This window comes from Dreissena polymorpha, chromosome 10, assembly GCF_020536995.1.
Source record: "Dreissena polymorpha isolate Duluth1 chromosome 10, UMN_Dpol_1.0, whole genome shotgun sequence".
Lineage (NCBI taxonomy): Eukaryota > Metazoa > Mollusca > Bivalvia > Myida > Dreissenidae > Dreissena > Dreissena polymorpha.
In genome coordinates, this window is record NC_068364.1 from 10,066,811 (window position 1) to 10,072,106 (window position 5,296).

Here is a 5,296-nt window from a genome sequence, read left to right on the forward strand (position 1 = left end):
TCTATTTGTGTTTGTTAAATATTTACATGTCTGTCTGAAAGGACAAACCAAGCTGTGGGAAAACGTACTAATGGAAGCATTCTTGGCATTGTTTTTCATTTCAATTTCCCATTCAATACAATTTTGATCTGTAATAACATGCATTATTTATGTTTCCCTCTTACTTGCCTTTGGTAAAATGTCAGGATTTGTACAAAATGTGTCTTAATCGTCTCAGATACTTTAAAAATAACTGTGTCAAAAAAGTCATCAGCCCATGAATCTCATTTCCAATATGGTTTTCATCATTAAATAGGCATTAGTGAATTCTCTTCAGAGGCTAAATTTGTTTAATTACTTGAGAGTTTAAGAATCAGTTGTGTGCATTAAGAAATGAAGAAGCAAGGTATCCAATGAATGTTCTATCAGTGCAGTGAGTTATTCTGTTTTTAATACTTTATTTGAATGGGTATTACACTTCAAATAAGTCTGACTTATCCCTAAATTTGATCAAGAATGTGAAACTATTCATGATACTGGGTGTTTCCTATCATAGTTTCAAAATATTTACTTAAGTAGTTACGCATGCAAAAATTGACAATGGTGTTTTTCTAAATGATACATAATCGATGAAATAAAATATCAAGTTTGGGAAAAACTATTGATATAACGCTTTAAAATGAAAACAATGAATACAGATACCTACATTAAAATACTCCGTACACATCGTTCTACATTACCCACTATACATCTTTGCAATACTCTGTATACCTACTTTGCAAACAGTTGCGAAGAACTGGTTTGTTCTGTATCCATATAGGCTGACACTACATTTAACAAGGAAATTTCAAACATTGCAAATTTTAAGTTCATTTTAAATGAAACTTAGTCAGAACACTTACTCAAATTACTTCTTGGTTAAGTTAGAAAATTCTTCTAGTTTGTTGAAAGACATGGCCTCCAATTTTCTTTATATGTCTGTAGTGAAAACTTGTTGAAGCTGTATAAGCTACATTTATTTGCCAATCTTCATGAAACTTGATCAGAAACATTTGTTCAACTGCTTGACTGAGATTGTAACAGGGTCATGTAATCATGTAAGGTCAAATTATAACAAGAGGGCCTTTAAAGCCCAAAGTTGCTTACCTGAGCTACAAAGGAATTGACCTGTTCTGTGCAGCCAAAGATATCACTTGAACAATTGTTCAGACCAAGTTTTATGAAGATTGAACTATAAATGTGACTTATAGTGTTTACAAGGTTTTACTACAGCAATATAAGGAAAAATGCCCGCCACCTGGCAGCCATGCTTTTCAACAGACCAGAACCATTTTCCAACTCATCCAAGATATCATTACAAAATACGTTCTGACCAAATTCAATAAAGACTGGACTAAAAATGTTACTTAGAGTTTTAACAAGGTTTAACTATAGCCATTAAAGGAAACCAAAACCGTTTCGCTCAAGATATCATAGCACAAATGTTCTGACAAAGTTTCATGAAGATTTGACAAAATAAGTGATTTCTATTGTGTTAACTATAGCCATATAAGGACAAATGCACCGCCCCTTGGGGGCAATATTTTTCAACCAACTGGAACCATTTTAGAACTCGTCCTTGATATTATTGAGACAAATCCTATCGGATAATATATGTGGCCTCTAGTGTTAACAAGATTTTACTATAACCATATAAGGAAAAATGCCTCGCTACCGGGTGGCCATGTTTTTTAACCAACCGAACCATTTTCAAACTCTTCCCAGATTTCTTTGGGATAAATATTTTATGAAGATCCGACAATAAGCCTATACCTTCTATAGCCATATAGGAAAAAAATGCCCCGTCTGCCATGTTTGTCAACTACCGGGAACGATTTCCGAAATCATCCAGGTATCATTGGGACAAATGTTCTGACCAAGTTTCATTAGGATCCGACAATAAATGTGTGGTGTTAACAAGGTTTTACTACAGCCATATAAGGAAAAATGCCCCGCCCTCTTGCCGCCATGTTTTTCAACCTACCAAAAGGATTTTCAAACTTCCAATTTATCAAAGGGACAAATCTGACCAAGTTTCAGGAAGATCAGACAATAAATGTGGCCTCTAGAGTGTTTTACAATTCACCCAAGATATAATTGCGACCAATAATCTAACCACGTTTCATTGAGATCAGACAATAAATGTGTCATCTAGAGTGTTAAGAAGGCAAATGTTGATGATGCACACCAAATGACGGGCAAATGTTGAACACAAAAGCTCAACATTGAGTTGTTGCGCTCCATTGTGTACACACCGGTCTTACTGACCTGTGTACCAACGCGAAAGGAATTGTGGGTAGCACTTCTTTTACGAGTAAAAAGTTAAAGCGAAAATAGGTCAGGTGATCGTGCTTCTGATAATAGCTATCAGTCTTAATAGAGATTCAAAATAACATTTAAACGTAATTAAATAACATTTCCTTAAACAACATTCCGTTTTAAACACACAATAAAAACAATTTTTATTCCTACGCAGAACTACTTTGGCGGAAGCATATAATTCCCCAAAACAGGGGAATGTGATGCGTCTTAGTATAGAGGTGACAATAACGTAGTGACGACACCATCTATGTATAGAATGGTTGTGTTCAGGTGAGCTAACAAAAAACATGTTAATACTCTAGAAGTCTATTATTTATCTTCATGAATCCGCGGGCTTTTTTTCCAAAATAGTCTAGTTCCTTTGGTTCTCAGTTGAGCGTCTTAGGGCCCGTAGCCCTCTTGTTATTATATGTTTTTACACTGTTTGTTGACATTTATAAAGGGTTAATCGGGATACACTGTAATATCATGGAGTTGATAACAACATAATCCAAATAATAAAGACATTATTTCACTGTATAACTTGTATTTTTCACTGATTTTATCATTGAATTACCAGGTTAAATCACTGATATTTTCCTATTAACCACAGGGGAGCTAAAATTTAATGATTATTTTATTGCATGTTTAAAAAAAAACAGTCTCAAAACCTGAATTCCATTTCACACTGTCGCCATAATGTTTGTATGTTTATAAACTGATTTCTGCTGGGAAAAAAACATGGATTTTGAGGACTTGTTTAAAAGTAATAACAGGCATCAATTGTTACATTAACAGTAGAATTATTGTATTTACTTGCACGACCACAGGTTGGAAAATGTTTAGGATAGCATTGTCAATGTACTTCAACTGGTACAGTATGGTGCTTGAACAAAAATATTGATTTGAATACCACACTCGTTAAAGCAATTGCGAAGAACAACATAAATGTTCTGATTTGTCATCATGAATAGTGTAGGGAAAGTTTTTGATGAAAGAAGAAGTATTTATAACTGTGTGTGTGTGGTGTTTTGTGGAGGGATGGGGCCAACACATGTCAGTGTCTTGTGCTGATTTGTTAAAACGTTGGCAGAAAGCATATTGTGCTAGAACATTATGTTTTTATATCTCCCCAGTTTTCGTCAGTTTTTATCTCTTGTTGGATTTTTTTTATTTTCAAGTTAGTGTTTGTGATGTTCATTTCTACTAGTTCTTTTAGTAAAATGGACTCCATATCTTTTACAGTTTTCTGTAAATTCAACCAGGTTTCTTTGCTCAACCTATTTCAACTTTGATTTCATCTTAATTGATTATCAAAACATTATCTTCAAATTTAATTCAATATGTTAAACTAATAACCTAGAAGAGGAGTACCGTTTTTTAAAGTGCTTTAGAGATTTTTTTTGCACAAATATTAGCTACACATTCCAGTTCATGAACAGTATGTTTATACAAATAAAGTGTGGTCTGCAGGTATCATGTTAGCGAGGCGAAAGTTACATTTTGCAACCTCTCAGCAGAGTTGTCATTCTGGAAGACAAATTATGTTTCAAACTATCAATAGGTTTACAAAGCAAGCATTCACATGACATTGTTCGATCAAAAAATCAAAAGGCCCTGTTTCAATATTTAATTGTAAGCATGCAACTTTTGCCAACATATAAATTAATTTTGTATACAAAGTTAATTTCACACCACATGGATACTATTGAACAAGTACGTCCATATTCCTAAATTTAAGGTATGTGTGGTATGTGTTACATTAGCATACTTGTTGAAAAGTTAAACAAAAGCTCAGCATGGAGCATGTTGTGCTCAGGGGAGCTAAAAAGAACAGAACAAAAATATTCTTCATTCAAGTTTCAAGAAGAACTTTCAGGCCAGTGAAACATACTTAAACTATAAGCAGTGTATACATTTTATTACAAAAAGTTTAAATTGCGAAAATATATTTTAATTTGCCTTTACAGACATAATGTAATTTGAACTAATAACCCCAACATTGAATATATAAATTGCGCATGTGAAGGAATTCTTCTTTAAGTGGAAAGAAATTTACCTCTTTATGATGTCTTAAAAGAGACATTAAAAAATTCATCAAAGGTACAGAAATAGACTGCTGCATTATATTGTAGGTTCTTTCGACTGGTTTACAAACTTGAACAAGGATGCTTTCTTAATGTGATGAGCTTCTAACCCGTGCTGAACTTGGTCGGATTTTTGTAAACACTCAATAATAGGACCATTTCTACTCAATATACGGCATAAAAAGTAGTTTCCTCTTATCTTTATTTTGTTTGTGCCGTCCATACGTTTAATTGTTGGATATTACATGTTGAGTTTATGGTTGTATTATCGCGCACAATTATTGTAGTTTTTACCATGTTTGCTACATTTGATTATATTCAACAAACATACTGAAACTTTAACAAAGAAAGAAAGCACAGGAATTAATATATTTCTGTTGTTGAACATTCTTATTGTTGCAGGGTATAAGTCCTGTATCCTTACTGATGCAGGGTAAAAGTCCAGTATCCTTATTGATGCAGGGTTAAGTCATGTATCCTTATTGATGCAAGGTATACATCATGTATCCTTATTGAAGCAAGGTAAAAGGCCTGTATCCTTATTGATGCAGGATATCAGTTGTGTATCCTTATTGATGCGAGTATAAGCCCCCCTGGTGGCCATGTTTTTTAAACTAACAGAAACCATTTCCAAACTAGTTCAAGATATCATTACGACAAATCTTCTGACCAAGTTTCATTAAGATCAGAAATAAATATTGCCTCTAAAGTATTAACAAGGCAAATGTTGACAATGGACCAAAGGCGATCACAAAAGCTCACCATGAGCACATTATGCTCAGGTGAACTTAAAATACACACTCACCCTCCCAACACCACATGTATAAATATGTAGCAAGTTGTGATATTTAAAATAAGACAATGGGGTGCAGACAACTTGACATAAGGGA